The sequence below is a fragment of the Zalophus californianus genome, chromosome X (assembly GCF_009762305.2).
Source record: "Zalophus californianus isolate mZalCal1 chromosome X, mZalCal1.pri.v2, whole genome shotgun sequence".
In the NCBI taxonomy this organism is placed as follows: domain Eukaryota; kingdom Metazoa; phylum Chordata; class Mammalia; order Carnivora; family Otariidae; genus Zalophus; species Zalophus californianus.
Genome location: NC_045612.1, coordinates 49,466,930 through 49,477,943, shown reverse-complemented (window position 1 = coordinate 49,477,943; position 11,014 = coordinate 49,466,930). Strand labels below are relative to the sequence as shown.

The 11,014-nt window shown below is 34.2% G+C and overlaps 1 non-coding gene across 1 annotated transcript; it reads left to right on the top strand.

The window, feature by feature from the left end:
* The first annotated feature begins 744 nt into the window (after positions 1–744).
* Positions 745–851, top strand: LOC113931607. Its single transcript, XR_003522774.1, has one exon. It is a non-coding gene; the product is annotated as a U6 spliceosomal RNA (small nuclear RNA).
* The last annotated feature ends 10,163 nt before the right edge of the window (positions 852–11,014 follow it).

The following is an 11,014-nucleotide window of genomic DNA, read 5'->3' as shown; positions in this document are numbered from 1 at the left end:
GAATATTATGCAGCCATCAAAAGGAATTAGATCTTGCCATTTGCAATGACATGGATGGAACTGGAGGGTGTTATGCTGAGCGAAATAAGTCAATCAGAGAAAGACATGTATCATATGACCTCACTGATATGAGGAATTCTTAATCTCAGGAAACAAACTGAGTGTTGCTGGAGTGGGGGTGGGTGGGAGGGATGGGGTGGCTGGGTGATAGACATTGGGAAGGGTATGTGCTATGGTAAGTGCTGTGAATTGTGCAAGACTGTTGGAATCACAGATCTGTACCTCTGAAACAAATAATGCAGTGTATATTAGGAAAAAAGAAAAAAGAAGAGGATAGCAGGATGGGAAGAATGAAGGGGGGTTACTCGGAGGGGGAGATGAACCATGAGAGATGATGGACTCTGAAAAACAAACTGAGGGTTCTAGAGGAGGTGGGGGTGGGAGGATGAGTTAGCCTGGTGATGGGTATTAAAGAGGGCACGTTCTGCATGGAGCACTGGGTGTTATGCACAAACAATGAATCATGGAACACTACATCAAAAACTAAAAAAAAAAAAAAAAATGCCATGTCCTGACTTTTTATGCTTACTACTAGTAGTAATTCTGCAAAATTGCATGTTATTTGCACAGGCAGTACATTATACAGGTAAAAAGCCTAGGATCCAAAATAAGACGCCTGGATTTGAGTCCTGGCTCTGCCACACACATCACTGTCTCATTTTCCTCATCTGTATAATGGGGACAGTGCTCACTTCAGCAGAACATATCCTAAAATTAGAATGATATAAAGAAGTTTAGCATGGCCCTTGCACAAGGATGACACACAAATTAATGAAATGTTCCATATTTTTTGGACATTAGGGAGGGCACATGATGTAATGAGCACTGGGTATATATAAGACTGATTAATCACTGAACTCTACCTCTGAAACTAATAATATACTATATATTAATTAATTGAATTCAAATTTTAAAAAATAAAATAAAATGGGGACAATCATAGCACATGTGTAACTCTTAAAAGACTAATTAGCACATGCATGCTAACACATGAATTTTAATTATGATCTCCAGAGCATAACAAAGAAGATGTGTTCTCAAAGGAAAACAGTTTATGGTATAAATATATATTAATTTTATATATGGTATAAATATAATAAAAATAATATTATATGTATAGATAAATATGGTCATTAAATTTTAGTAAAATCATCTACAGTTGATGTATATAATGCATTTTTCTACTACTTCTTATTAAAAAAATCCCAACCACTTCAAATTTTCTTGGATATGGTATGGTAGAAGAGAAAGAGCAGGATTTTTATTTAGAAAACCTATACAGGTTTCTCCCACTATTCAAAATTAGAGCATTCCTGTGAAACCTTTCATAAGCCAAAAGGTTTCATAAGCCTTTTTATATCACATAAAGCAAAGAGTAGTCCCTGGTTTCCAAAAGTTTGCATCAAGCCACTTCATTTTTAAGAAAGACCAGCATTAATACCTGGTTTTGCTAACCAAAGTAAATCTGAGAGGATTTTCACTTTTACAGAAAAAAGCCGTTACTATACTAATGTAGGTCTTTTGTAAAAGCAAAGATGGGTAATATCTGTACTCAAATTTTAGCTCTAACATTTACTTACTGTGTACCTGCATGCAAAATTCTTACCTCATTGAGACTCATTCTCTTTGTTTGTAAAATAAGGATAATAATAGTACTCACTTCATAAGATTTTTGTGAGGTTTAAATAACTTTGGAAATACTCAATAATATACATTTTTATGTTAAATGTTCAAGAATATTCAGAACTCTGTGTAGTTGGACTTCCTGAGTTGATATTTGTGATGGTTAATTTTATGTGTGAACTTGAAGGGTGTTTTTGGATGAGATTAATATTTAAATCAGTGGGCTTTGAGTAAGTACAATGCCTTTCATAATGTTTATGGACCTCATCCAATCAGTTGAAAGGCTGAATAGAACAACAACAACAACAATAAAACCCTCCCAGAGAAAGAAAGAATCCTCCAGAAGATTGTTTTTGGACTTTATCTGCACCATGGGCTCTCCAGGGTCTCAATACTGCCAGTCCACACTCCAGATTTGGACTAGCAAGCCATTGCAATTGCCTGAGCCAATTCCTTATAATAAATCTTTCCCCAAAAATATGCACATTCTATTGGTTTTGTTTCTCCGCAGAACCCTGACTAATAGAATATCCCAGCTCTACAACTTACTGTGACTTTGTACAAATTACTTAATCACTCTGAGCCTTATTTCTTCATCTACAAAATGAAAATAACAATGCTTACCTGAATTGCTTGTTGTGAGAATTAACTGAGTTAGAATCTATAAAGTGGCTAGCCCACTATTTGGCACCTAGGAAGTTCTCAGGAAATGCTTCATGGAGTACCTGAAAGCAGGAGACACTATTTCCCCAGATAAGGATGTGGCTGTTTTCCATTATTTTGTTCAAGAACTAAAAGAACATGGGTTTATAAACAGTCTCTTTAAAGCAAAATACATGATTGCCAGGATAAATTCTTTCAGAAAAGTGAGGTAGGTCCCACAGATAAAAATTTGTATATGAAAAATGTTTCACTATTTTCTCAGATGCAGCCATTTTCTCAGACCTACCAGAGCAACATCATGTGTGGTCAATGTAATCTTAGGGAACTGGAGCCATGAGAAAACTAAGCTAATATATGCTGCATCTTGTCCTGCCCTATGTGGTCTCTACTTCAGGTAAGTTTCTATATCCTAAGTTTGTGTATCACCATTTTCTGAGAAGGCATTTATGTATCCCCATGACATCAATTTATTATTCTAAAAAAGAACATACCAAAAAAGATTTGCTTATTTTGTAGTCTAGTTCAGTCTATTATATCGTGCATTGCTAGTTGCAACCTACTCAATTAATTTTACAATTCATTGGTTGGTGGCCAATTTGAAAATCACTGCTCTTTACATTGTTTAATAAAAAAATGTGTTTCATTTTGTTACCCCTCCCTGCTGTATATTCTCATCAAGGCTCCCTTTCCACATGGGAGACCATTCATTCCTGCTGAAAAGCCACTCCTATTCACTTCCTTCCTGGCACCTTCTGCTCATTCTACATACTCTTCCTGGTTGTTTATGCATGGTAATTGGCTCTGTCACACTTCAAGCATATGATTCTTAGAACAAAAATGCTAAAAGTCAAGAAAAGTGACCTTTTTTTAAGTATAAGAAATGGTGACAAGTCCATAAATTTTTGTCCCATTCTGGAGTGGAAAAGCAAATACTATTAGTTTTTTTATTGCTGTGTAAAAAATTGCCACAAAGTTAGTGGTTTTGAAAAAATACATTTCCGTGGGCCAGGTGTCCAGAAACAGGTTAGTTGGGTCATCTGTTTAGCATCTCACCAGAGTGAAATCAAGGTGTTGGCTGGGGCTGTGATCTCATTTGGGGCTCAAGTTCCTACTCCAAGCTCATTGGTTGTTGCCAGAGTTCAGGTTCCTTGTTACTATGGCTACAGAACTCATGGTGGCTGGCTTCTTCGAGGTCTGCAGTAGGATCTCTCTTCTCAGGAACGGCTTAGTCTCTTTTTGAAGAGCCCACAGGATCACACCACACCTACCCAGGATAATCTCCCTTGTGATTAGCTATAAGTCAACTGGTTAGTAACCTAATCATGATAGTGATATCACATTCACAGTTCCTGCTCATGCTCAAGGGGTTGGAAATCATAGAGTATATATGTATCAAGTCTTAAGAATTATCTTAGAATTTAGTCTACCACAATAAACATCTCAGTTTTCCAAGATAAGTCCTGGGTTTAGCACCAAAAACCCCACATCCCAGGGAAGACCTTCAGTCACAGGCAAACTGGTATAGTTGGTCACATTATCCGCAGAACCTGGGCATGGAACTTGTTCCTGTTCTTCTCTGATGCAATGTTTGTAAAGAACATTGAAATGTGTCGATAGTCAGATGCTCCAGAGTCAGTATCATAGAAACACTTGACCAAAACCCTATATTTTTCTTGGTCATGTTCCACCTACTGTACACACTAAACAATGTTTATGAATGAAACACTTTAGAGAGGGAAGGAATATCACATTTTCAGGGCTCCTTTTGGATATGCTATGTGTGTCAGTTAATAAATACAGAATTATCTCAGTGATGTGATATAAAACTTTTTTCTTTTTTTTAAGATTTTATTTATTTATTAGAGAGAGACACACAGCGAGAGAGGGAACACAAGCATGGGAGCGTGGGAGAGGGAGAAGCAGGCTTCTCATGGAGCAGAGAGCCTGATGGCAGGGCTTGATCCCAGGACTCTGGGATCATGACTTGAGCCGAAGGCAGATGCTTAATGACTGAGCCACCCAGGTGCCCCAAAACATTTTTTTTCTAATTGTAGGCAACAAGAGGTAAAGTCAGCAGTATTTTTAGAACAACTCCAATTAATTTAAAAAATTACTAGTGTGCATAAATTTTATTTTTTATCCCCCTGAATTTGTTTTACACATTCCTACCTAAATTCAACGAACATATTATCTTAATAATATGGAAGAATTATAGAATAATAAATGCGGTACTCAGTAAACCACTAAATTATAGTTTATTATCACTTTTTCTATCTTCTTGGTCCTCACTTTTAAATATTATTAGGCAAATAAAATCAAAGGGAAAATGGGACTTTCTGAGAAAAAGAAAACCTGAATTTTATATTTTGTTATGCATTTGGTTTCATCCCATGAGTGGGAAATTATTTTCCCAAATCAAAAACTGAAACCAAGATAATTGTTTTCTATTAATTTATTTCTACTTAACTTATTTTACAGCATTTAAAAATAGAATACAAATTCCAAAGGGAAAAAATCTAGAATATTTATTCCCAGAGTAGAATATAAGTTTTCAGCTTCTATAGGTTATTGGTTCCTTGGAGTTCTTGGTATTGAAATGCGATACATTGTATTACTGTTCTCTACTTGGAAAGATACATCAATGGCCATTGTTCTTTTTATTATTTGATTTTAGCTTGAACTTCTCCCTCTTTTTCCTCTGTCAGAACAAATTCAGGTGCATAAAAAGATAGTCCTCAGGTGCCCAGTTATTATAAATGACTTCTCATTCTACTCTATGTAGGTTTTACTATCAGCTCAAGAAATTTCTTTAAAGTATTAACGGACTTAAACAATTCTACTCAAAATGACATTTGACTTTTTATTTAAGTTTCAGATGCTTTTCTTTTTCATATAAATAGTCAGTGCCTGTATCTCCTTCCATTTCTTTTCCAAAGGTTTACTTCAGTGTACATGTACATGTGTTCAGTATCATTTGTTGTTTCATGCCAAATATTTCTAATATAATGAGTTTATGTGTTGATTTGGGGGTTTTGGTTTTTTGGTTGTTTTTCCCCTGTATAAGAAGAATTTCTTTTGCTTTCTAGTTTGACCAGTAGACAAACATCAGCGAGATGATACTTCACTGTCCTGATGACTTGTCATCATAAGTAAGGAGGTTATTTTACCACCCCAAACTTGGGAGATCATTTTCCTCTTTCCATTTTCCAGGAGTTTAAGTTAATTTATTTTAAGAAGCACTCAGAAGGAAGGAGGGCAAGGATTTAGTACACAACATGGAATTCTGCACTATATGCCTTACTATATCTTAGTAAAACATATTTTGACATAACTGGTGGTTCTGGAATTCTTCCCAGAAGCATAGAATTGCCTACAATGGGGATAAAACTGAACTACCAACGCTAAATCTAGACACTCATTTCAGACTTTTAATTCTGCCATATGTAAATGTCTTTCCAGGCCTTAAAAATAAAGAAAAAAGGCTTCATTCAGAATGTTTAAGTATATCAAAGAGCACTGTTTCATGGCTACTGCCAATGTTCATTGTTAAACACAGAGGGCCGTGAAGGAAACACAGACTGCTTAGAAATAGAATATTCATCAACTTATAATGGTTGATGATTATATTGCTACATTCCCAAGTTGTTTCCCAAATATATTGCAAAACAACACTTACATGTTGGTATCATATCACCACAACTGTCCAAGAGTGTTTACTAGGAAAGTTTACTAGAAAGAAAATCAATGTTTACAAGGAAACAAACAGAAATAGACAAAAAATAAAAAATAAAAAATAACACATCCAGTATTTGATAAACCTATGGAAAAGCCAAATGCTCCTGAAGTTGCCTTTTTTTGGTGTCAGTTGAGATTAAATTTCAACAACTTCAAATCTAAGGAATGCCGACAGTTGAGATTCCATTATTTTTGCAAGTAAGTCCACCATTTGTCACTCTTTTAGCCTTAGCAAATTGTGAAGAGTTGGTTCACTAAGTTCTTTCACTCCTTTATGAACCCTGTCCAAAAAGACTATTTAATGTTTTCATTTGTTGACATTAGCTGAACATTCCAGCACTTTTATATAGGCTTCTGCTTTCTGGCAGCTGATTAGACTTCATTTGAATCATCCAGATATACTTAAGGGTATTTCTTCTCTACTGTGTTATCTAGCTAATCTATGTACACTTCACTTGGCAATGAAAATTTCCAACACCTGGCTTCCAGAGAAATTATCAACTTAAAAACTGAAAACCTGATTGGACTTATTAACCCAATTCACTTAGGGTTTACAAATAACATATAACATTCTTAAAGATTAGTTCTAACAATTTTCAGAAGCCTACATTACTTACCCAGAAATGATATATTTCTAGTTTTTATCAAACCCTCAGTTTCACCTTTTCACTGGCAGAACTCGTCATAAAACATACCATGTAACTTGCAGATATTTCTACTTTGTATGTGTGTGATCAAAGACATATATATATATATGTATACAGAAAACTATAATCCTTTTCACAGTGATGACCTTTAGCTTTGTTTAGATGATTATGTCAGCTATTTCCTCTTAATATTTCCTTCATTCTCAATACAGTTATTTGGCTCTGGGCAAGGGAAACAAGGCTTCTGAGTGGTTAACTAGTATAGATAGGCACATAAATATTGATATCTTATTTGACTGTGTCCTTATTTGTCTTTCAACTTTCTTCTGTTCTCATTCTCTATTAAAGGAAGCATGGTTTCTAATAGCAATCAGATTTAGCCCTTTGTCTCAATTCTGGTTTCCAGTATTTCTTGTCTTGTTTGCAAGGTTACAATAATCTCCAAACTAAATTCTTAGTCTCAGGTGTCTTTGCCCTTGAATCCACTCTCCATATCACTGTCAAATTTATCTTTTCAAGCACTGCTTACAACTTGTAATCCTCTGTGACCATGTTCTTACAATGGTATTCTGTCGTTACTGAATCAAATCCAAACTTATCATTAGACAATTCAAACCCCATAATCTAACAGCACTCCCTCTCTCTATCCACTGATGTTGACCTTCATTCTGGTTAAATACCTCTTCTTTTCATCCCATCCATACTCTTTATGAATGTCTTGACATATTTATGTGATTCAGCTATTCATTCATACTGCAAAATGAATGTTATATTAAAATAACATGTAATATTATACTTCTGCTTGGAATTCACCAACACCCTCCCCCTTTCTCCAAAACTACTATAGCTGGATCCTTCTCATTCTTCATATCTCAGTTTAAATAATCACATCAAAGAAGCCTTTCCTAACCAGTATTTACTGAAGAGCAAACAAGACACCTTACTATTCTTTTAAAATTCTATGCATAGTAGATATTATCTGCTACTCTTCTCATTATTTGTTAGCGTGTTGGTTTGTATATTTGTTTATTATCTGTCTTCCTTCAACACTAGAATATACACAATGAAAAGACAAGAACCTTGTCTATCTCACTTAATGTTGAATTGCCAGGGACAGGGACAAAGTAGGTGTTCAATAAATATTTGTAGAAGGAATAAATGAATCAAGTGCACACTGCCCACATTGATTCACCTAAAAAACAAACAAACAAACAAACAAAACCTAGAGCTCTGTTGACTGAATGTCAATAAGCAATTGTTTAAAAAATCTTCATGGGATTAATTATTTATGCTTGATTTCTTTTACATATCAATACACAACTGATGCATATACACAATGTGAATATCAAAGAATAATGCTGTTATTTTATACCTCATAAGCCTTAAAGTGATGGAGTTTTTAGAGCTTCTCAAGTTGAGAGAAAAGTACAACAGAAATCTGATAAGCTACTAATAATTTATGAGCAAAAAAAAGAGCGAAGATGTCAATGCACAATTTTATGGACCTTGGCTCATGTTTGTCAAAATTTCTTGAATGTACACATGGTATTACTTAAACAAATTTTATCACACAAATGTAAGCTATTTTCTGGTGGATATAAATAATGAGATGCTTCCTATTACTTTTGGTTATAAAATAGACCAAAATTTTCACAATGCCCTATTGTTTCCTTGAGGTTTTATTCTTACACATGTTGTGCAAATAAACCTTGCATACAGTCATGTATTCAATAATTATTGATTACTGCAAACAAAGAACACTGGCCAATAAGAGAGAAGAGAAAGTGCAGAAGTAGATCTACATATTTACTAAAATGTGATTTATGACAACTAAATAGAAACATTGAAAGAAGATTTGAACAGGAAATTCACAAAAGAGGGTATCTAAGTGATTAAGAAATGCATGAAAATGTGCAAAGCTTATCAGTTATCAAGAAAAATGCAAATTAAAACCACAAAACCTACAAATCCACCAATATAACTAAAATGAAAAAAATTAAAAATATATATTGGCAAGGATAATATAAAACAACTATAACTCTCTTACTCTGTTGGTGGAAGTATAAATTGGTGCAACTGCTTTGGAAAACTGGTAGTACCTACTAAAGCTGAACATATGTCTACTCTAAACCAACAATTCTACTTTGGCACTTTGGCATGTAATTAACAGAAATGCCTACATTTTTCTCACCAAATAATATGAATTAAAACATCTACGGCAGCACTATTTGTAAAACCCTCAAATTTGAAGTTGTTTATATATAGTAGAATGAATAAATACTGGTATATTCACAGATTAAAATATTACATAGCAATCATAAATAAAAAATGCAACAACAGGGCGCCTGGGTGGCTCAGTTGGTTAAGCAACTGCCTTCAGCTCAGGTCATGATCCTGGAGTCCCAGGATCTAGTCCCACATAGGGCTTCCTGCTCGGTGAGGGGCCTGCTTCTCCCTCTAACCCTCCCCACTCTCATGTACTCTCTCTCTCTCATTCTCACTCTCTCAAAATAAATAAATAAATCTTTAAAAAAAAATGCAACAACACCAAGTGGCATGGGTAAATCTTACAAATGTAATGCTGAATGAAAGAATTTAGACACAAAAGAGTACCTACTGTATTTTCCAATTATATAAAGTACAAGAACAAACAAAACTAATCTTTATTGGTAGATATCAGGATAGTGGTTACCCTGAGGCATGGGTAATGATTTGTAGGGAACACAAGTGGGTTTCTAGAGTCTTGGTACTATTATGTTTCCAAATCTGGATACTGGTTACATAAGTGTATTCAGTTGGTATCATTTGTTGAGCTGTATACTTAGATGTTCACTTTTCTGTGTGTTCATTGAAAATTTACACACAAATTTGGAAACATTTTCATAAGTGCCTACTACATTCTAGAACTTTTTAAGGGTGAGGGGCAGATAGAAATTAACAAGCTGATGTGGTCTCTGCTTTCAGAGACCATACCTTTAGGAAAAATAGGAAGTTAAACTATATATATATGTGTGTATATATATATATATATGGTTATAAAAAAAACAAATTTTTCACAAGGCCCTATTGTTTCCTTGAGGTTTTACTGTAAATAACTTCACTGTTTAAGTGAAGCTATCAATGTAATTAATATATACATAAATACATATTAAACAAAATAATAAAATATCAATGTTATGATAAACACAACAAGTATATTACCTGACATCACTGAGCTTACTGTCCAACAGAAAAGCTAGAAAATTAAACCACTAATTTCAACAAAATTTCATAAAAGTTGTGATCTCAAAAGTACAGAGCACTATGCTAATTTAGGGACTGCAGAAGAGGGACATTTGAGCTGAGACTTGAAGCATGAGTTAGTAGTTATATGGAGAATGGAGAAGGGTGTGTACAACTTTAAGCCAATTCTATGCCCTGCAGCTCTAAGGCTAAGTTTGAAGAACAGAATTGTTGAAGCTAGAAACCAAAGGAAAAATGAAACAGAATGGAGCTACAGTAGTAAACAAGAGTTAGATCACTCTGGACCAGATTCCAAATTTTGTATTGTATCCTAAGTGTAATTGGAAGTCAAATTTTAAGCAGAGGAGTCATATCATTTGATTTACAGTTTTAAAAGATCATTATGGCTGCAAGGTGAAATGAATTGAGAGCTACATATTAGTTAAATAATTTGGTACACCAGGATAGATAATAACTTAGAACAAAGTGATAGCAATTGAACTGGAAAGAAGTAGATGAAAATGGAATATATTTTAAAATTAAAGTCAATTCGATTAGCTCCCATTTTAAAGAGTAGTGAATACAAGGATTCAAAGATAATTTATAAGTTTGGGACTTGAGCAACTGGATGATACCCATTATGTAATTTTCATCTGTATACACATGGCTCACTCCCTTACTTAATTTTGGTCTCTATTCAAGTATCAGCTAATCAAAGAGATTTTTCCTGACCTCCCCGTATTAAATAGCAACTTTCATCACTCTTTATTTCTTATCTTACTTTATTTTCCTCCTTAGAACTTACTATCTGACATTTTATTTTTTTTATTTGTTGACCTCACCACTAGAATACATACCCCATAAAACCATGGATGTTGTCTGCATTGTTCACTATTGTATCAATTGTCCAAAATAAAATCCAGCATAATAGATGTTCAACTAGTATTTGCCAAATGGATAAATTTTCTGAATATAGAGAATATTGATGGAAGTATAGCTTAAGAAAAATCAATATTTTTATTATTTTAAGTTTGAGATATATATTACACATCCAAGTAGACATG